Here is a 23942-nt window from a genome sequence, read left to right as displayed (position 1 = left end):
GCCTCTCTGATGGCTGCAGTCTCTTCCCCAGGATGCCATTACCTGCCACACAAGGTGTATTTTGCTGCAACAGGGAAAAAAACCAAAATGCTGCAGCCAAAGGCTTGGTGCAGGCAGGTGCTGAGCATCTAGTCTGGAGCATTTGGAGTTTGCTGCTGGGGCTCTGTGCCTGGGATCACCTGGCATTTTGTCCCCACAGCCCTGGCAGTGCCCATGCCAAGCTCCTTCCTGTGCCTCAACACCTCACCCCTGGAGGCTGCTATCATGTGCAAAAAGGAAGGAGAAGGCAAAACAAGCACAGCCAGGAATCACATAATATTGCTGCAGCCCTGCCAGGAAACAGACTGTAGAAGTTCCTGTATTTAAAAGCCAGGAGATGAGTTTTATTGTTAGTAGTTGTTATAGTAACCTGAGGTGCTGGAGAGTAATACATGCTCGGCGCGTTGCAACAGACTCTGACAAGTTCAAGGCTGTTGCCTTGCTGCTAAATCTTGTTGCCAAGGCAATGCAACACAAGGAAAGAGCCTAGAGAAATGAATCCTGCTGACAGCTCATGCCAGCAGGCCTGGGCTGATTAAAAGGGAACTTTTAAAAGTGATGTTAACTTAAAAAGCACAGCAGCAGAAAGGAAAGAGGAGAGGATTCAGTGGAGGAGCAATGGGTTAATGTCAAGCAACAGGTAAAGGAAAGCATTTGATTAAAAAACAATGTGGCTGAACAGGATGTCTTAGTTTGTGATGCAAGAAATGTGCCACATTTTGGAGGGAGTAAAAAAGAAATCACAAAATCCTCACTTTTAAAATTTGTTTAGCCTGAGCATTACTGCTGTAATTTGAATGGGAACTTTGGCTTTTTCCCAACAGTGTTGACAGCAAAAATAATTTTCTCAGTAAATTTGTTTAGTGGCACGGATATTGTTGCTGCTGTAGTAAAAACCATGAAGTAGCTCAGTCAACTTTCAATTTTATGTTCATTTCCAGCCTTTTAAAAATGCTTCCTGGCGAAAGGTTAGCTGGAAAACAGATGAATCTGCAAGCTGATTATTCTCTCCTGTCTATGATTCACTGTTAATGCTGACAGTATACACTGAATTGAAGGAAGAATATTACCCCAAGGACCACAGAGTCAAAATAAATGATCAGCTCCGAAGAAGTCAGGTAATTGCACTCATTTCAACTACACATGCAATATTTTGATATTGCTATGGGATACTAGGGTTCTAAAATTCAAGTACTGCAGAAGTACCCCAGATATACAATTATCTTGTGAAAATGAACTTGTTGACTTGTCAATTGATTTGTGAATAAAAGCATAACATTTCTTGGATAATTACCATAGCAGTATTCTGATCCACTCCTACTTATGTCCCATGTATTTTACATTTCTATGAATTATCAATAGCTAAAAATGGCCTCATGTTTTCCTATTCAATGGCTACTCCATCATGTGCAACTTGAAGCACAGTAGTACTTTACCTGACCAAATGCCCTATGTGGGAATTTGTTCTTTTGGCACCTGCTGTGGATCATGGAAAAGTCAGGTCTGCAAGTGCTTTGTGTTATATAAAAATGGGAAACTAAGACATGGGAAGTGATTTGCCAGTTGTGCTGGAATTTCTTTTTTTTTTTCTGTGCATTCCTTGGCAGAGCCATCTCTATTGACCTTCATAAAAGTCAGGTTTTTAATTAGCTGTGAAATATTTTTGTACTATTTTGAAGTTCTACTGTGGGCCAGGAAGCAGGCAGGTGACTGGTCATATGCTTGCAGCTATCATTTGGTTTTCAGCAGCTAAATTATATTCAAAAAAGCTAGCAACGTGTTACTTGCACCCTTACTCTGTTACTGGCATTTTCCACAATTGCCATAGCTAGCTGTGAGATATTATATAATCAGAAAGAAGGGGAAAACTGGTTCAGGTAATTGTGAAGGGGACATGGTGTTGCCCCAGAGGATGTTTTTATTTGGAGACTGTCCATTAGATAAAGAAACATGAGAATCCGAGATCTGGGCATTAGCTTTTTTTTGGTTTTTTCTTAAGAAGAAAGCAAAAAGAAACTCTATTTTTAGTCTTTGTTTAATTTCTCTGCTGTGATTCCACACATGGTGTTATTCCTTAGTATATTCAGTGAAGGTTTTGAAGCCCTCTAGAATATCCTTCCTTTTTCTGAAGGGAAGCATACACACAAGTCAGGCAAGTAAAAAGGCAAAACACAACATCATCAACATTTAGTTGAACTGCAGGAACCCAGAGCACGTCCAAGACCTGGCTCTCCTGTCTGCAAGTCCCATCTGCCCCTAAAGCCTGTGACAATAGGATCCTTCTTGGAAGCTTTTTAGACCACGTTTACCATGTTGTGTGATGCCTTCTCCAGGACAGATGGGATGAACTGGGGAAGCTCAGACCCCCCAGAAAGAACCATGGCTGAAAAGCACTGCAGCTAAATGCAGCTTGGCACAGCCTCTAAAATATGGATGCACAGCCCAAGGGCACCCCCCTCTGCCTCCTTCTGCCTCCTGTCCCCCTTCCCTGCTGTGCACTTGCTCGAGAGCCACCCCCAGAGAGCAGGGAAGCAATGTGGAGCCAGGACAGTGTGTCATCAAGATAGCTACTGATAGCAGAGCAGACAGAGCTATTTCCAGAATGATTAATACTATTAGCACATGCTGAAGCTTAAGGCTAAACATAAGCTTTAGAGGAATGGATTTTGATGTAAAAAGTGAATAAATGAGACAACTGTCAGAACAATGAGTGGTGAACCAAGTAAAGATTCTTAGTGTAGGAGATGCAAAGCACTGCCTGCTGGCCTGTTTTCACTGAACCTGCTGGTAAAATTCCCACTGCCCTTCAGGCTGGAGAAATAGCCCAGCAATAGCATGTGGCACAGAGGTAACCCAGCCAGCAGGCACCAAGGTTGCGCCCACAGCTAATTAGCTGCATGGCATTTGAGCAGAGGCACAGAGATGGTAACACCCTGGGATCCAAGGCACCGATCCTCCCCCAGCCCAGACCGTGCTCCACTGCTCTTGGAGCCTGTTTGAAGATCTTTGTGCTGCCCTTTACTGTACATACCTTGAGTGCCTGCAAGAGTACCAGTGTGAGGGCTCATCTGTCGCTGAATAAAAAGCACGTCTCAAAAGGGCCATCTGACTTACGCTATCTTCTCATAATGCCTGCTCCAGAGGTCTCAAATGCCATAATTGAAAACCTGCTGTTCATCTTCTGACAGTAAGGTTTAACTTATTGTAAGCAGCTCCCACAAGGACAGTATTTTGCATAATCAGTTACAGGGGATATGTGTAGCATTTTGCTGGTTTTCTTCTCCTAACACTTTCCTCACAGGCAAGAAAGCAAATAAAATGTAGGCATAGCTGTGCAATGTCCTCTTCCCCAATTCTTTTTTTTTTTACCCCAGCCATAAGTGTACTTGTTTTCTTATGGTTATAGCATTGTACATACAGGTCCTAATTTCTTTTTGAAAATATAGCCTTAATTTTCTTACATAAGACATCTTGAGAATAGATGTCTTGAATGGATTCACCAAAATCAGGTGGGTTTGTTACTTTAGATCTGTGTCTGCAAGGAAGTCACATGCTCAGGGCGTTTCTCTGGAGTAGCTAATTCAGCTTGGGCCCAGCCACATGATCCCCCTTTCGAGTCTTGCCTTATGGCCTCTGAGGAATGTTGCATTGGCTGCAAGGGAATTACTAGGTCTTGGCAAGACATGTTAATATCTTCGCAAAGACTTGTTAGGGACCAAGACTTCAGCCTCCAACTATTTCCTCTGATAAAGCAGAGTATTCACAGCAGTTCATTAGTCTTGAATCGCCAGTTTGACTTTGAGAGAAATGAAAGTTCCCCAGAAACCAGAGGGACTCTGTAAGTAAAGCTGGCTGGCGTTGCCTGCCTGCTAGCAGAGTTCAAAACAGAAGCACAGTGTTGGATCCAGTTAGACAAATCAGGACACTTTATTCCAGGGTTGGGAAAATGAACACCCAGGTAGAAGAAAGTTTATGAATTATGGCCATACTTGCTGTAATGGAATTTGAAAGACCATCTGTCAGAACATCAGAAAACTTGGACATGGGCATGCAAATTTCATGTTTTCTCCTGAAGATCTGCCCATGTTCATACACCAAGTTTGTAGCAGCAATAGAATTACAGCCTCATTTTGTTACAGCAGTTGTTTTGGGATTTTTTTTTAACACTCTCTGCTATCTTTCCATTAGCATCCAACATTACACTGATAATCCTTGAAAGCACCAGAGCATGAGTATCATATCTGCAGCTGGATCTCTCTGCTAGGAAGCTCATTACACAGCATGGAAAGAATTTTTGCTATCTCATTTTGAATCATTGATAACAATATCACAAGTGAAGGGAGTGTATTGTTTGTCCATGAGATGGGAAGGAATCCCTTCCACAGTCCCAGCATATTGCTGTCCCAAGCACCCCCTTGCAAGGCAGAGAGGCAACATCTGAGCTACACATTTTGCAAACCAAGAGCAGTTTTCCCAAATCGTGGGGGACACAATCTGGTCCAAGGGACAGAGGTGTATCACAAAATGGGTCCCTTCATGCCAGCTTCCCAAAGCACTTGCATCATTGAGCTGAACTTCAGAGCACAGCACAGAGGGCATTAAAGGAACCTGAGAGCTGGCCCCTAGCAGCAGCAGCCAGCCCCAGCAGCTGAGTGCTCCATCCAAGGAAGGGTATCATCAGTCAGATGCTCAGAAAATCCCAGCTGATTCACGGCCCCATTTCTTGGCTGCATGTTGGCCTCCTTACACCTCTGGTGTTGGAAAAGGAAGTGAAACAGCCGGTTCTCGTGTACGCGTTCAGCAGCTTTGAAAAGCCCCCCAGTTGTAGAAAAACGCAGCAGAGCTGCGAGGTCTGGAGCTGGTTTCCTATCTGAAAGCCAGGCAGGATGCCGGATCTGTAGCTGCAGTTTGGCTTGACAGAGGGCCAACTCCAACACCGCTGTTCTCATCTGCTTTAGTGTCAGCTGAACATTTGTGTGCCATTTTCCCACCCAGCATCACACAAGCCTAAACTAAAGACTAAAATTCCCCCAGCTTTCTATACAGTGGTGGCATGAATTGCTGTCTTGTTCAGTGTCGTTTTCTGTCACCCAACTGGCACTGGGATCCAAATCAGGGCCGCAGTTGAGCAGCTACTCAGTCACTTGTCCCATTCCAGCCTCCCTTGACCTGTACACACCCTAGTTAGACACGTTTAAAGAACTCACTATAGCCATGTTTAAGCCCTGAGAAAAAAGCACCCCAGCAGAAGGGCAGAGAACCAGCTCAACCAGCCACTCACAGTGAGGTGTGTTCAAGCCAGCTAATGGGTAATCCTGTGTCTACTTACCACTAATACACAAGATAACTCACTGTCCTGCCTGGCAGAGTAGTGTTACTGACTCTTGGGAAACAAGCCTTCCTGGTCAAAGATTATCCTTGTAGAATAAATAATCAAACTAATGCATGTATACATTTATATATATATATGACATGTTGCATATGCTTATGTCAGTCCATCTGATGGGGTAGAAACTCATAGGGAAGTTGTAACTACACAGAAAGAATGGGAATATTCTGGTGAGCCTCAGCATGGCAGAGACTGTTCTCGGAGGTTGTAAAAGACTTCTGCAGCCTGCTAATTATACACTAGCCAAATCTTATTACAAACAAGTAATAAGTAGAGGCACGTTTGTTGGTTTTGCTAATGACATTAATGTCCTTTTTGATGATTTGCAGAGCTCTGGAAGGCCAGAGACTCAATTTGTACTGATATATCTCTCACTCTGGTGAAGCTAGGAAACTCTGGATGTTTGATAGCTTTTCACCATCTATCTTTAGACAATCCAAGGTCTGTTTTCTGCACAGTAGTTTGAGCTGCTTCATCTGCTGTATAACACACACATTCAGAACTCTAATTAGATAGTGAATCTGTGTATTATTTTCTGGTATGTAAGTGATGGTACGTAGAATTACACATTATTCTTCTTAAAGGGAATTTGTGCTTTTACTCCTCCACAATTTCCTTATCTCCCTCAGCTGTGACACTGAAGTCTGCACTGTAGATTCATTTATCTTTCCCCTGTGGAGTCCCAGAGAGTTCAGATATCCCGGTTAAAACCCCAGACTTTGCAATTTAGGGTAAATCATCATAGGGTAAGAGACAGACTTGGAGCTGGTTAGTACACATTCTGAAGAATTACCAGGATTTGCTGGGCAAAGAGAAGGAAAGGTTTTTCTCTTCTCTCTCTCCACATACTTCTGTGACTGATTTGTTTTGAGTTTCCAGTGTCTGTTTGCACAGACCTGATCATCAGTCCCACTGCCCTTCTCCACTTCCTGTCTGAGAACAAATGGAGACAGTCAGCAGCAGCAATCTCACATCCTTTCATATGAAAACCACTGAACACTGTTTGTCCCGCCAGGGAAATCAGTCCTTTAAGTATGTGAGTAATCCACTGACTTCATAGGAATATCTCTGGATGGCTTTTTTCAGCCTGCTCTGACGGCTGCAGTGACAGAAGGACACTGCCCTGAGCGCACTCTTGCATGCTGCAGGCGGGTGCCAGGAGCTCTGTGCAGGCACTGCTGGCCTGTGCTGCAATCTGGGGAGCCCTGCTGTGCTGGGGCAGCGAGCTCCTGCCCCCAGCTTTCGATCCAGCCATTCCTAGCATTACACATCCCTGGGAATACACTCAGAAACTACAGATGAGGTCATTCCCAAGAGTCTGCTTAGGTATTTGGGGCCCTTGACACTGAGAGCAGCTAAAATCTTATACTCTATGAATGGTTTTTAAAGGGAAAGTGGAACTCTTTTTATAGTACATTAGCTGTTTGCTATCTTGAATTGGTAAATTATTAACTCCCCTATAATTTGTTTATCCTTATTGTTAGATACTGCACTAATACACATTTTTCTATCTTACTTACTTCCTGAGAAGCTTTGGGAGTGGCAGTTACTTATGAAAATCCAAAATAAAACAATATTCATGAATTAATATTATTTATGTGTATTAACAAATCTGAGGCTGATTTCATTCTGTGCTGTTCTTTCAAGTGATCCATCAAATATGAAGAGCGTCAATGTTGGCCCAAACAGCTCTGAATTTGACTTGATGCTCTAAACTTCGAAACATTTGTCCAGGAAATTACATCACGTGTTCCTCTATGGGCCCTGAGATAGAACAAAAAGCACAGCATGCAAAGATACCTCACTGCTGAGGATGAGGAATGGCTCTGTCTTTGTCCTCTATTCCATTTGTCTTGGGATAATGAAGAAGAAAGTGGAACTCCAGGATAGTTACAGAGAACCTTTTTCAGAGTCACTGAGCCAACATGCACATCTACCAGCCCATGACCTTAGGCTCCCACACTTCCACGTTTCTCTCCCCCAGGCAGTTGCACTGGGCTTCCCAGCTGTTGTGTGTCTGGTGACAGAGCACACCCATGTCAGAGATGCACTTGAGGTTCAGGTCACCATTAATGTGCTGACAAAGAATCCCTGCCTTGTTGTTTAACCAACATAAACCCTTTTGCCTGAGTGCAGATGGTGCTGAGGCAATAAATGGGGGTTTCGTGATGCAAAGGGACGTGCTGTGCTCCGAATGCATCGTCAGAATCACAGATTAGTGATGTCTTTTTAAAAATGTGCTCTGAACATGAGTTTTTCCTTCCAAAAATAACTTTTATTTTGTTCATATTAGAAGAGCAGGATGTTCTTTCCTGTCCTGAAGGGATGAGGAGGAAATGAGAACTATGGGGTTGTTACATGGTATGAGCTACTATTCTTCTGGATTAGTCCTGTGAATCTTGATTTTTTTCTCCCCAGGCTTAGCATTTTATTCCCCATGGACCTCATTTTGCATTCATTCATGCTGATGTTACTCCAGTGAAGCTCTCTTTGATATCAAAGGCATTCCTCCATGTTTACAACCTCCCATCCTAAGGCAATAGGCATTAGAAGGGAGGCAACCTACTGAAGACAGTGCATGCTAAATGTCTCAATTCCCTTTTCGAATGAGATAAAGTCATTTGAGAGACATGAGTGGGGGCAGAAAGCATCCTTTCCTGTACTCTGTGTTCAAGGAAAGAGACAGCAGTTTGGAGGAAATGTGAACGTAATGGACTGTTCATTTGTATCCCATTGTACCGAGCTTTGACAGGAAACACTTGGGGTTTGATTCAGGAAAAAGTAAATCGTATCCCTTTATAACACTCTCATAACCCCAGTTATCCTGCAGTATGTGACTACATCCCTGCCTTTAATGTATATATTCTCACAGCTCTCTCCAGAGCACCAGAAGGAAATCTGGTCACTGGGGAGCAGGGGAGGCATGGGAAGAGATTTTACAGTATTTTCCATCCGATGACCCTCCTGAGTGACAGCAAAAGGCCAGCAGCTCTTCACTCTTAAACCAAAGGGACTCCTGAGCAGCTGCCATTATTGACTGCCACCAAAAGCAGTTCCTGCTGCAAAAAAGGAAAGCTGCAAATACAAAACTTTGGATAATTTCTGAGCAGTCCCTGCCAAGCCCATGAGAGCTTTTTGTTGCCATTGGCCTTCACTGTAATGTGTAGATGGTTGCAGTGATTTCCCACCACGTGTTCAGGGCCAGACACTCCTCAGCAGGCACTGGAGAATCCCTTGCTTAGAGGTTCACCCTGCAGCAACATGGAAAAGGTTCCAGCTCTCAGCATTTAGCAACTTCGTTCCTCACACAGCCCGCTGAGTTCTGTGGGATGTGTGCTGGTCCCTGGAAATGCCTTGAATCGCTCCCAAGGGAGCAAGCCTCCCGGAATGACCAGGGTCAGGCAGCTGTTACAGTCCTTTGTCTGTGGGGAACACGCAGTACCACCAGTGCTTGGCATCTTCTGTGCAGCTCACCAAGCTGCAAAGATTGCAAAAGAAACCAACCCCCCACACGTGACCCAGAAGAGACGGATTGAGGGCATCATGCCCTTGATTGAAAAGGGAGGCACCCAGGAAACCTTGTGGTGTATATATATTTTTTTTTTAACTAGAGCTAAAGTAATTTGGCATGTGTGTCCCCTGAGCTGCTTCCTAAGCCACAGCTGCATGAGGAATTATCTTGCTCTTAGCTGAAGTAACTTCTCAAACAAACCCCAAACATGTAGGTCATTAAAGTGCTAATAAAAAAAAAAGTTGATGAATCTCTGAGCAGTGCTCTGATTATCTCTCTGTGGGGAATGAAGAACTCATTAACATGAGCTCTATGCCACTCCCTCCTCCTTTCTCTGAGTTTGGCATAAAGCAAGGAAACAAATGTTTGTGGTTTGGCCAAGTTTCTGATGAGTAGCTCAGCTAGGTCCACTGATTAGACACGTGGCTTTATGGAGGGTGAAAAGGCTGCTGTACCATGTAAAGTGGGAAAGAGTGGCAAAGCATTTCTGCCACATTGGGTTCCTGAAAATGAAACACTTTACTTCTTGTGTGGATTTTTTTCAATGTATTTAGCGAGAAATGTACACAGAGAAGGTTTCTTTGACACGGCTGACAGGGAAACAGTGTGAGGTCCAGAGAAAGCAACAAAGCAGGATGTATGTCTGAGGACTCAGTTTCCAAAAATTGTTGCAGCTTACTATGTGCTTGGTTTCACTTGTTAAGGGAGAGTTTTAATGCTAAGATACAGTCCAACCCCAAAAGAACAGTCCAGCCTATCACCTGTCCTGCCTGCCCTGGGTGTTGCCGGTCCCTCTCCACAGCAGGATGTCTGCACAGCAGCCCCCAGGCACTGCAGAAGCACGCAGGGCTCCATTTGCTGCATCACCTGCAGGAGCTGCAGCACAGACATCTGCCTAACTAGAGTGGCCAAGGCCACTGACTCTCCAGGAACACCTGGCAGTTGGTCCAAAGGAGGGAACAAAAGCTCCAGAACTAGTGGGAGAAGTCTTTTCCATGCAGGAAAGTTTCTCCTTGATCATGCTTGTAATCCATTTACAGCCTGAATCATCAGTACTTGTCAGCTTCATAATCTTTCCAAGACTAAAGTAAAACTCATCTACATGCCCAGGAGAAGAAAACTCACCCTACAATAAACCTGAAAGGCATCTGCTGGGATAAGCAACTGCTGCCTCTGAAATTCAAATACCAGAGTGTGTGATCAATGTCACGCAGCACCTCGGCACTCAAATCAACCTCCTGAGACATCAAGTTTGTCCCCTGCTGCTGCAGACAATGTGTTGTATAATGACTTTAATAAACTACAACTCAAAAGCAGTGAGATTTTTCCATTCCAAATACCCCCCTTGGAAAAGGCAGTATTTGATTGCTCTAATGGTTGACAATTCTCTTCTGGTTTCCAGCTGAAATTTGTGTGTGGCCAGATCCTATTCAGTCCCTCATGTGCCAGCACCCTCTCTAGCTAAGCAGTTGTCTGGGCCAGAGCTCAGAGTTCAAGGCAAAACCCCACCAATTCCATTCCAGTATCACTCTCACTTTCAAAACCACACCTAAAGTTTGTAATTTCTTGGCCTTTTCAGGTTCAAAGTTTATTAAAACTCGATAGACCTGTAATTTTTTTTTTCCAAAAGGAAATAAAAACGAGGGGGTGAATATTTCCATGAGTGTTAAAATGAATTAATAGGCAAACTGAAGAAAGCCAATTGCTTCAACCTTCACAGCACACTCCACATGTAGTTATATATTCATCCTGTGCCCAAGGTAAGTTTGGATTTCCAACAGCCAGCAGATAGTTAAAAGTCCTGTATTAAATAACAAATGCTGTGCCACCTCATCCCCTTATTAGTGGCCGGTACCTGCAGGTTCCAGTGGTGCTGGTGTGGTCAGATGGAACCATCTCAGTGCTGTGTACACATTTGCAAAGTCCCAACACATTCTGCATCCTCTCCCTGTTCAAATCAAGTACTCTGTGGCTGGACAGTTTGGTGCCTCTGGTACTTTTTTCCCCAAGGACCTCTCTAGCTCCCGAAGGCCTTGCTCACTTTTCTGTGATGGTCTTGTAGCTCCTACGCTGATGTGGTGGCAGCAGCCAGTGGGCTGGGGCCTCTCTGGTGGTTCCATCAGGGTCTTCATCCTACCCTGCTCCAGCCCTGCTGCTTTCCCCACGACCACAGACCTTGAGGGGCTCTTTAAAAGTGAGCAGTGCCCAGAATTAAAAGGTTTTGTCCCCAAACCTACATGAATTGTGTAATTTTTTACCTGTAATCAGCACTGCTGATTTCAAAGGGACCTTCTAAGACTTTCAAGCATATTTTACAAAGCTTCTACTTGATCCTGCTTGTAATTCACGCCTAGCCTGGATTATGAGGACTTGTTGGACTTGAGGACATCTGCATCCTAGAAATGATTAAATTAAAATACAGAGGTTTGGTGGTTTGTTTTGGGGGCTTTTTTGTTTCAGTTTTGTTTTATTGTTTTTTTGGTTTTTTTTCATAAAAAGGAGAACTATCACTCAGTGCTTCTGTGACTTCAAACGTCTGGTCAGAGCCGCTCAGATGTAACAAAACCGGCCCTGAAACCGAGAAACCAAGTAACTTTGGGTGGGGAACCAAGACAGGGATGATTTCAGCGGCAAAGCGGAACAAATACAGAAAGCCAAGAAAACAAAAAAAAAGGAGAGAAAGAAAGGACAGCGTTTGCCAAGATGACTTTAGCATTTTGCGCAGCTTTTTTAGCTAGGGCTGCTCTCGGCAAAAGAGCTTTCTCCTGAGCAGCACGAGCCATCTGGAGAAGCCGTCTGCCGCCTTTCAGCCCCACCAACTGCGTAAATGTCTCAGAATTTCACTTCCAGCCCAGGGTTTTGGTGTTGTTGTTTGTTTGGGGGGCGTGGGCTCTTTATTCCTTGTTCCCGCACACACCTCCCCGTGTCCCCCGCCGCCGGAGCCGTGCTCTGGCCATCGCCGAGTCCCTGCCCAGCACCGCGGCCCCGCGGGGATCGATGCTCCAGCCCCGCACTGCAGGTACAGCAGGGGCGCGGGGCGGGCGGCAACAATGGAGGGCAGCCGGGGCGGAGGACGCTGCCGGCGCCGCCGCCCCTCGGCCGAGCTGGAAGCCGCGGAAGGGCGAGGGATGGCGGCCGAAACCCCAGCTTGGCCGAGGGGCGGCCGGGGAAGGGCGGCGGGCGACCCGTGCCAGACAGTGATCCCGGTCCGGCGGGCGGGGAGGAGGAGGAGCCCAGGTGTCCCTTCCTGCCACATCGTGCGCCGCCCCTTTCCCCGCCCGCTGCGCGGTGGTGCTGGCGCTCCCGCCGCCGGCGCGGGGATGGACTGCAGCACAAAGGCGCGGGCCCGCTGAGGTAACGCTGCCCGGGCTGCGGGCACCGCCGGGGGCACGGCGGGAGAGCGGCCCGTCTCCCTTCCCGCCCAGCGGGGGCCGGGGCCGCCCCGAGCCGCGGGCGGGGAGCGGGGGAGGCGGCGGCCGGAGGCCCCGAGCGCTGCCCGCGGTGCCGCGGCCGCCCCGGGGCTGCGGGGGGAGCGCGGGGCCGCGGCCGCGGGCGGGATGGGGCCGTGCGGGGGCACCGGGGGGACTTGGCCGCGGGTCTGCGCCAGCTCTCCGCCGGGGGAGATGCTGCAGTGCTTTCGTTCTGCCTCGGCGCTGGGCTGAGCAGGAGGACGGGGCTTTAAATAATGCGCCTCCGCTCCGAAACTCCGCTAATCAAATAAAACCTTGGGAGTAATCGTCGGAACTACGGGCTGTCCTTGCTCCACCGCAAGGCTCCGGACTCTGCACGCGTCCTGGAAAACTTCTTAAAATGTGCATTATTTGGGGGTTTTGTAGTGGCGCGCGGCTGCACCTTCGCCGTGGATCGCGGTGCGGAGAGCCGGGATTGCGCTCCCGGTGCGGGCTCGGCATTCCGGTCACGGCAGCGCGGACCCACCGGCGTGACCAGCATCGCCGCTGCCGTGGGCACCCAGCCCCCTGCGCTGCTCGCAGTTTGGAATTATCTCATTCTGTGCTTGTCTTAGCGAGCAGGAAATTCAAGATTGCTGCCTTGAACTTTAGGCTCCAGAAATGAGGATTTACGATGGGCCTTTTGGGAGTTCGTTCCTCGGTGTTGGTCAGTTTTCATCTCGCATTTAAAAGCTCATTTAGGAATTCAGAGCGGAGTTATCAGTCAGTGTTCGCTGCAGACTTCAGGGCAGGCAGTGTGTGCATGGCTGAACGCTGGGATTTTGGCAGGGAAGCCTTGGTGTGGCTCTGTAAGGAGGGTAGAGCATGCCTCAAAAGCAGCAACCCGGCCGTGGAGGTGGGTTGCCTCTGTCTTCTCAGCATCATTATGTTACAGGCAGGTTGAGCCTGCATCTGCTGGTTTTCATTCACATGTCCTGTACTCGTGTCTGGAGGGTAGTGATGTGATACCAAGTGGAGGAGAAATGTGTAGGCATGTGCCTCATCTGCGCGGTTCCACTAAGTGGAGGAGTTAAGTTTAAGAAAACAAATAGATAAAATCAATGGCAATGAATATCTGGGCAAAAAATGAATGGCCAAGGGTTATAAAAGCATGAATGTATGGAATTGCTGAATTGTGTGGGAGAAGTTGCTGCTTAAATGAGCTTTGGTACCAGAGGAATGAAGCTGACGAACATAACCTCAGCCTTTCAAAGAGCGCTTTGCTGTGCCTGGGGCAGCTTCAGGCTGTCTCACTGTCTCACCTTCTGGTCCAGTTGCTGGTGGCTGGAGTGAAGCAGGTGTGGCAGAGGCATGGCTGTGTGTGATCTGCTGCGAAGGGATGGTGGTGCCTTTTGGGGGCAGTGGTGCAAGATGGGGCAGGTTCTGCACGTGTCTGCTTTGACAGCAGTTCTGTGAAAGACTCCCTTTGCCTCCCTGCCAGGGTTTGCCTTCTACCAGGGAGTTCTCAGGACTGCACACCCGGTCACTGCAGCGGCCTTGCTGGCTGGAAACTGTGTGAATAAATTGTTCTAACCTCCTTGGTGGCATCCAGTACTTGCAGGGAAAGAAAGTGTCAACCCAGGGAACAGCACGAGCTCTTGGGCTGTTATCAGACAGCTCCTCAATGCTGATTTGAGTAAGAAGAGTGTGTGTTTCTCAATGAAACAAAATTATTATTGTGACTAATAGAGTGTACCAGTTTTAACTTTGGATGTTGTCACGTTAACACTTTTAGTGTTAGTTGCATTATTTCCCAGAAGATACTGTTACTTGAGGTGTTGTTTTTTTTTGCTGGAAGAATGTGAAGTCCCAGTCAGGAAGGGGTGAGCTGCTTAGGGGACGAGTGTTTAATGATAGAGGTTAGTGCATGATGATGATGATGATGATTAACCACGTCCTTAATTCCTGCCCAATAGATGGAGTGCTGCAGTGCTTTAGGATATCTGGGGATTTAATGGTCTCTTGCTTAAATCAGTCATTATCCTTGACTCTTGCCTGAGGATTGAGGCAGCTGACATTATTTAAGGGAAAGGTGATTTTAGGGTGGTGCATTCATGCTGTCATGTACACCACAATCATCTAACCCAAAGAGAAGGTCCAGGAGATGCCTCTGATGCCCCAGGCTTTGCAGTGCTTGTGGGGTGGTTGGAGCAGATCTGGGGAATGGGGCAGTTTCAGTGCCTGGGCCAGCAAGGTGCACTGCAGCCCTTGTGGTGACCCTGTGCTGGTTATGGAATGAGCTGTTGGACAGGGCTGGCTGAACCCAGCTGGGCTCGGTGTAGCTGTGCTGGAACGGCCCCTGTTGCATGTGATGTTGGAGGTGACATTGCACGCAGGGGCTGCCTGCTTTTGTTCAGCTCCACTTGTTAGAGGCCGAATGACCTGGCATAAGACTCTGCTGTGAAAATCGTGAGAAATTAAGGTGTAAGAGATGAGAAATGAAAACTGTTTTAACACAGGCCAGCATTAGTTTGTTTCTTTCTGTAAGGGGAATGTTTTACAGATCAAGCAGTGAACTAAAAGAAGGCAAAAGGCTGCTACTTTTTCCCTTGTTAAAATCATCGTTGCCAGTTAAAACTGCAGCGCTGTTCTTGCTGCGCCGTGGATGGTGCTGGAATGATAATGCTTTAAAAAAACAATTTTCATTTATGGGAGTAACTTGTTTCACTTTGAGATGGTGCATGAAATTGCCTTTTTGCTAGCTTTTTATGAACTGCATACGAATTTTAGGTTTTTTAAAAGATGTCCTGTAACTTTAGCAGCCATAGTAACCTCTGGCTATTATTTCCCTTCTAAATCAATTTTGCATTTTCATAGTGCTGCTGTTTCAGAAACTGAGTCGGTCATCGTTTTGGTATTGACTTAGAAGAATGCAATCTATATTTTTTTAATAACATTGCTTCCCATTACATCACAGGCTTTTCTTCAAGCTATGTTTTGAAATGCCTGTTGCCATATGAGAGATGGTGGTAGATGGTGGTGTGGCTTCTGGTAGGATTCTTGGGGGTTAGTTGTCTTTTGTGTAGTGTTTTTTTGGCAGATGAAGATGAATAAAAGCTACTTGACCCTTAGGGAACAAGCAGTAACTTACTTATTGTGTGTTAATATTAGTTCTGTTTGCCCACAGAGTCTACTCTGCTTCTATACTAACTCTGAGTCACTTGATATGTGGAAAACCACTTTTGTTTCTTTTCTGTATTCAAGATAACACATGTCATTGTACATCATCACAAATGGGATTTTGAGGGATTTCATTTAAAGATACCCTAGCAAGTGCATGGCTTTTCTGCAGATAATTTGTGATCCAGATTATTAGTTAAGAGAAACAAATTTTAATTGGTTAGATAAGAAAGTATGTTCAGTTATGACATGCTCTTAGTCTGGACTGGTGGCAGAGGGATGGCATTTCAAAACTGTAGAGTAAACTGGAAAATGTTGACTACTAAAAAGCTGAGATTTTCCACAGATTCATTGAGAAGTTGGATAGTAGGAGAAGGCTTGAGAGCATCAGACCTCAGTGGGAGGGTGATGGCTCTCAGTATTTTATTCTCCCATGGATCTTTACAATCTGGTGAGTGTGATGTAGGTATCTGTTTAGGACTCTGGAGCATATTAAACATAGTTTGTGTCTTATGGTAGTAATGTCAATTCTGCTTGACAAGGATGCAATCATCTCTTACAGAGTGCTAATTAGGGAAATATTCTAATGGCTTCATTCATTGTTCTCGTCTCTTAAACTGTTGTGGTCTTGGCTAGGAAGAAACTCTTTTCTTGCCTTGTATTGTCTAAGGTGTTAAAATCCAAGTGACATCAAAGTAGGAGGCAGTGTTCATGTGAGTCAGCAGGCTGAGGTGAAGATCCGTAAATCACAGGCTGGTGTGAGAGCTGGGGCTTGCTTTGTCGCATTTCACGTTGTGTTGTCTTGACCCATGGCTGCTAACAGCTGGTAAATCCCTTTTCCCTTGTGCAGCTGGAATCTCCTGAAGTTATTTCTCCAGCTGAAGTACGTGGCAGTCCTGAGCAGCACGGAGTTGACAGCAGTTTGATGCTGTTCTGTTGTTGCTGCGCTGCCCTGAACAGTACCTGGTGTTACTTCAGCCAAGAGCTGCGCTGTGCTTGTCGGCCAGCCCAAGAGGATTCATTGAATTGCTTTGAAAATCTCTGCTTGTTGTCTTCATCTACACCTGTAATAGCTGATCTCAAGTTTGTTTGTTTTGATTTTTTAAATTAATGCATATATTCAAGTGTTAAATGATACAGGAGTTTTGTTGTTTTGCTTTGTTAGACTTTTTTCTTTTTGCTTGTGAAAAACAAGTATCCCTCTGCGTGTCATCCATTGCTATTACACTGAACACAACATAGGTTAGAGGCCAGGTGAACATGCATATTCTGTTTGCAAATGCACAGTAAATGTCAATCCTGGTAGGAGGGTGCTTACCACCCAACCTGCATGTGTTCTGATAAATAGAGTGCAAAATTTTGGTAAATAGAGTGCAAAAATTCTGGTAAATAGAGCGCAATACAGGAGAGCTTACTTGATGGTAAAACTTGCTTAACTTTTCAGTACAGTCAAAACAAGATTTTAAATATGTATTATATCCCCCCCACTAATGTAGACCAGCTCCTTTTTTTTTTTGGACAACTCTAGAAGTCTTGGCAGAATGCTGTGGGAGCAGTTTGGTACTGAAGTTGTCTGTGTAATTCAAATAAATAGTTTCTAGAGCAATATCAATTATAAATTGGCTGAGTTCAGAGAGATTGCTGGTATTAATGTAAGTCATTTCATATAATCCAGTATCCCTGTACTGTCTTAACAGCCCATATGATGTTTTAGTCTTTATGGATGTATATACAAAAAACCTCTGTATTTATAAAGAGCATCAGTAAGGCCACAAAGTCAAGTATTTGAAAGCTGGGTAGTGCTTTCCAAAGAAAATATCCTCAATTTTAAAATTAAATTACAGCATTGGAAAGTACACTTAGGAGCCCTGATGTCAGAAAGGGAGAAGTGTTTTGGCTCAGATGCTTCACATCTAGCAGACACTTAGCAGAGGTAACCTTCAGCCTAACATATGAAAAATTAGGTGAAATTGAAAATAGAATTTTGGGACGGAAACAGTGGACAATACTAGGCAGTGCATCCAGCTCTGTCTAGAACTGAATACAATAACTTGAAAGCACTGACCTCACAAGTACCTTTGTTTTTTCCTGACTCAGATACACAACCATTTTTAGGAGTGTTAATGAATTGTATAACAATTTGTCCAGGCTCTTGGTCAATGCTGTAATAGGAGTAAAACACAATTTAAGCAAACTGCCTTTCAATATTATTTAAATTATTGCTACACACCATATCCTATTTGCTGTGTATCCTAAACCACCAAAACCTAATCTAAAATCTTGTTCTTGGAACATACAAACTGTATTTGGAGGTGTACGCTGTGGAGGGTCAGATCAAGTGTTCTCAAATGATTGTTTTCAGCTGTATTGACTACAGTTCTTTGAAGGTGCTGAGATTTAGGGTGCAAGAACCTTATGTAAAAATAATACCTGGCATTCCTATGCTACATTAGCCTGTGCAGTTCTCCTGCTACAGCATTACTGCAATAATAAATGAATGCCTAGTTCAATATGTATTTCTGTTATTGTGTTTAAATTGTGATAATACCGACAATAAACCCATCATCCTCTTTTAGATCTTGATTGCAGATGAAGCTTTGCACTAAATACCTGGTTAAGGGATAATTGTCTTCATAATGTTCACAGTTAATCTGCACAATTTCTGGCTTTCAATTGCAACTGCCTTTAAATGCCTAAATATACCTGAAAATATCTGTTTGCAAAGGCAAAACTCTTTTGGTAACTCAAATGTTTTTGCACCCAGCCATCAGGGCAGAAGGCAAAGATGTTCATGGTCTTTAATTCATCTACTAAATAGAGGCTGTTCCCTCCTCAAGCAAACTGTGTATTTTCAGGCCAAAGTAACTTTCTTATCCCTAAAGTTACTGAGGTTGTAAAAGCATTTGTAGGTATGTGTTAGTTTCTTCCTTTTTAAATTTTTTTTCCCCATTCCCATCGATAATACTGCATACAAATGAGATTTCTTAGTGATGTGCTGATTGGAATGGGTTGGCTGTGTAGAGCTGTTTGTCTTTGACACGTAGCTGACTTGGCATTCAAAGGACACGTGCATGTTCTGTGTTAAATGGCTTAAGGACTGGAGTGACACAGTTGGAGAGCTTGGCAGATACCTCTGTGTATGCATGATTTGGAACAAAAAAACTCCATCTTCTAAGACAGACTGTCCGAAGTAGATCTCTCAGTCAAATTTTCATGAATATTTTTATTGCAAAGATTTAATCCTGAGCATCTCAAGAAGAAAAAAAGGCCTGTGATGCATGCTTTAATAATGGCTAGTACAATGTTTTGTAAAGCCAAGTATGTCTGTAACCAGCAAAACCCTCCTTAGGTGTTTGTTTTGTTCTTTATCAACCCGAAATCATGGGTTTGGTATGGAGCAGAAAAAGAAATGCAGAAGAACTTGCAAATACATTGAAATTTATGGTGTTTCAAAAGAAATAAACAAACCCAACACAAAAGCAGAAACCAAACCAAGTGGTCTGGCAGTCAGGTTCCCCCTCCATTTTTTACTCTGTTTCAAACTTTGTTTAAATACTTTCGCAGTATGCAGAGAGATTGAATACATCTGTGTAGTGCTAGCATGAGAGAGTCTGCGCTCAAAAAACAGGTTAGTTTAAAAAAAAAAAAAAAGAAAATCTTGAAATGAATCCAGGTAGCTTCCTAGTTAAAACATATCAAATAACATAAAGCATGTGAACTCAAGACAACTCAGCTTAACTATATAAAACATTTAAGCTGTAAAGCATCAGGAGGTTTTTTTATAGGTGCCTGGATAATTTGCCCTGAGGTGGCAGAGGGGCCAACTGGGTTGGTTCCCTTTTTACATCAGATGTTTTCCTATGAGCCAAGAACTTGGGGAGAAACTGAAATACTGCTTCCTCTTTAAAGGGTTGTTGCATATGCATTATGCTCTTTGTGTGTGTTTGCTTAAACTGAGATGTTTTTAAAGATCTGTGCCCCTCGTTTTAACATGTCCTAAGACAGCTCCTGGTTAAGGGCTGGATTTCAAAGACTGCTCAGTTCTTCTCAAGCACCACACCATTCAAAATGGAAGCTTTTGCTGTTTGGTCAGCAGAAAGTGTTCTTTTTCCTTACCATTCCTGACATGAGTGTTTTATTGCATGTCAGTGCTTCTAATCAAGTGGCACTCAATGTATTGCCTGGTGGGATCCTGTGTCCTTCAAAGTATCTTAAGTCTGAAAGTCTCCAATTTCCTGAATCATGGCACTGTGTCTCAAACCATGGAGACCATTCATGGTTATTCCTTCTGTACCAGGAGATGTTGTCCAGCAAGGGTGGCCAACATTTCAGCCAGTGCTTTAGGAAATCTTTGCTTAGATGAGGAGATTTCCATCTTAGAAGAGATTTGGCAAACACACAGAACAGACCTTGGGGTGAAAGGGAGGGAGGGCTCTGGCTGGAGACAGGAGGTGGGAGCAGGGCCAGAAGGAGCCCAGCTCACCCAGTGGTTCCAATGGCAGCAGCTTCATCTGCCTGGTCCTGTCCTGCAGATGGAAGAGCAAACACCCAGCCCAAGTGTATCAGCAGAGCAATGTGTGTATGGATAACCCTTTCCAAGAGCCTCGAGTGCTGTATGGCACTTGTCACCAAGTTTGGGTCTGTGAACCCACAAGACAGACCAAAGTATATGAGTCTTATTGTCCCAAGACTTGTTTTAGGAGATTCTGTCTCTCCTCTGGAAAAATTATCTGTTTCCTTATTGAAAAGGGTTGAAATTCTCCCCTTTCTGGGAAAAATATTTAAAAATTAAACAAACCAAACCCCAGATGTATCACTTCCTTTCCTATTAATATTAGCTAGTATATTGCATAATGTATGTGCAGAGTTGATTAAAAAGACTTGACTAATAGCGAGAGTAAGAATAAAAATTTATTTATAGCCTGGGTTAGCCTTTAACAAGAGAAAATAGCTTGAGGTATACCATGTAACACTGGTGTCTGGCTACTATCAAACATGCTGCAAATATATTGTAACAGATATTGTGTGCAGTAAATTTATCTTTGTAGTGGAAACCTGATGTTGTTGCTATTCCCAGGGGCTAAGTTGAATTACATTATTACCGAGACTGAGTTAACAGAGCTTTGCTTATAGTATACATACAGACAAGGCAGTTCTTCAGAGAGGTGACCTCTGCTGTATTTTGGTTTCGGATTTCACAGGGACCCATTTCAAAGTTTTTAGCTTCAGTCCACACCCTGCTGGTAGCTAGCTATAAAACTCTCTTTGAAGTTTAAAAAAAAAAAAAAGAGAGTCTGCCCTTTATTACTTTAATAAAGTGAGATAAAGGTAATTTGCTTATTCTTTTTGTGATACACACTGCTGCCACTGTTCCTTGTCAATACAAGTGATACATGAAAGATGGAACAAAAGCTAAAAAATTACTGGTTGCAGTGTGCAAATGCATAGTGTAAGTAATTATCTTTTTTATGGCTGTTCTGTTTATTAGTTAACTTGGAGAATGTGCACAAGCATATATTTGTGCTAGGGAAGCTATTATGGGTGACATGGCATAATGTGGTGTACTCCCTCCAAGGTTATTCCACCCTCTCTCTAAACTTTTTTGTTGTTGTTGTTTCTCTCTCTCTCTCTCTCTCCAAAACCAATTTAAAGAACCAAATTAAAGCCCTGTAATCCTATTTAAGAACCCTGTCGAATAAGAAGTCTGCATGTCACCATTCCAATCACCTCTTTAATGCAGTCACTCCTCTCTAGGACTGATTTCCATCCCATTGAAATATTTGGGTTGTACATTGCAACCAAGCTAAAGGGGATATCCTGCTCTTCCCTCCTGGCCCTGTGGTCCTGCCTCATCCTCTCTTGTGTAAGCCCTGCTGCTTGCTGCACTTGTGCAATTCACTGTGAATTGCGGCAGAAAAGCTCCTCTCCCCCCTTTGATTGCATTAACGCTCTTTGATAAGTTGAGTTGACTCCATGGAGGGTTGACTGAGCTCTAGGGTGTGTGCAAGGTGTCGAAGGCAGTGGGGAGAAGCAGGGAAAAGGGGGGATAAGAAGATGGGGCAGTGTCAGTGCTGGGCTCCAGCCCCTTAATCCTTGTGTGGTGACAGCCCTGCAGCCAGGCACTGGGGGCTGTTGGTAAACCCAGTCTTCTGCCAGGGGACTGACTGGTGGGAGAGCAAGAATGATCAAACCGTTTCTCCAGGCTTTGGGATATACAGTGTGGCCCCCAAATTGCAAGGTTCCCCCTTACCCTCCCAGTGCTCTCAGAATCTGAGAGAGAACAGTCGTGTTTAAAGGGAGATTCTGGGATAAATGCAATGTTTTGGGGAAATGGCACCATTTCAAAAATATTTTAATTAAAATAATCTCAGCATGCTAGGCTGTTGGCTCCCATATCCCAGCTCTGTGTGGCTGCCAGTGGGTGACAATCCTGTGTGGTGTTCTGGTCTTGGGTGCTTGGTGTTGCTTTCTACAGCCTTCCCTTGCCTCCAGAGCCTGCAGTGTCCCTGCACAGCACAAGATGCGCAACTAAATTTTGTATAGTAAAATTCAAACACTGCTGAGTAGTGTATACCATTGCTTCTCTTACTTTTTATTTCATAAGTTACGTGTAAGAAGAGGAAGCTAAATCCTGCCATAGGAGAACTTTATTACATCAAGTAGGTCACACTGTCTATATGTATAGAGCAAATTCTTTCTTTGGTGAGAGGGAAGGGTGGGGCTGCTCTTGGTTCTAGTAATGAACTTCTGCATATGTTTACAAGATAACTTTATATATAAAGAATTCAGAATTCCATTGAAGAAAATGTATACAAATAAGTTGCTTAGCATATCTCAGCGAGCCGCCCAAAATGAATAATTCTAGCTTGCAGCCTCTTACTTATCTTTGACAATGGCATTGCCTCTCTTCTCCTTCCATCCAGGTTCTCATCAGTTAAACAATGTGTAAGAAATCCTAGTGTTGCTAGAAACAAACTTGGCAGAATAATTGTTTTAGAAGCGTAATGCTGAGCTCCTAACAGCAGAAAGCTGTTTGCTGTTGGAGTTGACTGAAATTGTTCCAGTGCATCTCTGTGCAGGTGGTGAGTGACACAAGTTCTCAGTGTGAATAGCTGTCCTGCAGATAGCACTTTATTTTCCTCAGTGCTGGGTCCTCCCAGCTTTATCCTGCACCTCTCTTCTCCTTTTTTCTCTTCTCCTAGCTGCAGTGAAGCACTGTCTTCCAAAGTTTGCATTTTCTCTATTTCATATGATATGCAGCCTTCAGTGTAGAGACTTAAGGAGTCTTATCAAAGTAATACTGGCTCAGTCAGAGTAAAGATGCTTTAGTTAAATAGACTATGGCTGTGTTTAAAAATAACAACTCTAGCTGTGTCAGCGTGTTGGACGACCTGATACTGACTTCAACAGAAAGAGCTTCTGAAAATTACTTTGCCTGTTGCAGTATTGCCCCAGTGTGGACTTGGTTTCTGTTGGAAGCATTTCAGTGTTAGATAAACCAAAACAGAACTTCTGAATTTTAAAAAGTGAGTAGCCAAATGGCTTCAGAGAGAGCTTGTTGTAGTGGGTACCTTTTGAATGCACCAACAGGAGTAGCGGCACTTTTGTTCACATTGTCAAAACAGCAGTGCCTGGGTTTGGGTGCAAGCACCACCCTCATTTAAGCTCAGTTTTGGGTTCTCAGCTGTTTGATGTTTGCAGTGAAAAGGTGGTGGGGTATCTTCCAGCCCGAGATCTGTGTGTGACTGCCATGCTTGCACACATGTAGCCTGTTGCTTTCTTGTTATAGCATAATGTGTGGAGGGGCTTTCTAGTAACTCCTGTGCAATTGTCCCATTTTGCCCCAGCTCCGTCTGTCTCTGACTTCTGCTGCGTTTCAGAAGACTCATTTAAAGCACTGATGTTCTTTAAAAGTCTGGTTAATGAGAACTTTTTGCAAATATTTTGTGTATCTGATGTTTATTCTGTTTTTTTATAGTTTTTGTCGTGTGTGGGTTTTCTGTCCTTTTTTTGTTTCTTGGCAAGGAAGACAGTAATTACATTCTTGTACCAAGAGGAAGAGTATTAAGCCTACTCATAAAAAGAAGATTTATTATCAAATGTAGTTTTTCATTTTGTCTATTGGAAATTTTTTTTTTCAACTCTAACCATACCCAGATTACTGTCTTCATTCATATGGTTGTTGTATCAAGTTTGGATGCTGTCTTTGTTAAATTATGGCTCCTGAGGGTTTTCTGTTACAGAGGTTTCTCCAGTCAGGGGAAATGAGGGTATAATAAAGAGGATTCAAGGGCTGGACACAATGATTCCATATAACTGAAACAAACAATGCCAGATTTGGCTGATGTTGGATTTTCCGTCAAACTTTTTTATTGGCATTCATTCATTTTACTTTAAGCAGAGTTTAAAATTGAGGCAGTTTGATTGCCTGAAG

At 44.1% G+C, this 23942-nt stretch overlaps 1 protein-coding gene and 1 long non-coding RNA gene across 4 annotated transcripts in view; both read left to right on the top strand.

Annotated features, from left to right (window-relative positions):
• The first annotated feature begins 481 nt into the window (after window positions 1-481).
• Window positions 482-10232, top strand: LOC116999367. The gene is made up of 3 exons (XR_004418570.1): window positions 482-679; window positions 981-1157; window positions 9980-10232. It is a non-coding gene; the product is annotated as an uncharacterized LOC116999367 (long non-coding RNA).
• A 1702-nt stretch (window positions 10233-11934) lies between these two features.
• The window catches only part of ADD3 (adducin 3), a 92083-nt gene continuing 80075 nt past the window's right edge, over window positions 11935-23942 (top strand). For 2 of the 3 annotated variants that reach the window (XM_033066000.1, XM_033065997.2), the window contains exon 1: window positions 12200-12293. The gene's annotated coding sequence lies outside the window, so the exon portion shown is untranslated. Of the gene's footprint in view, window positions 11959-12199; window positions 12294-23942 lie in introns of those variants that run through there. The other variant, XM_033065998.2, reaches the window with a different exon arrangement.

This window comes from Catharus ustulatus, chromosome 8 (genome assembly GCF_009819885.2).
Source record: "Catharus ustulatus isolate bCatUst1 chromosome 8, bCatUst1.pri.v2, whole genome shotgun sequence".
Lineage (NCBI taxonomy): Eukaryota > Metazoa > Chordata > Aves > Passeriformes > Turdidae > Catharus > Catharus ustulatus.
The sequence above is the reverse complement of the archived record's forward strand: the minus strand, read 5'-3'. Positions and strand labels throughout refer to the sequence as shown.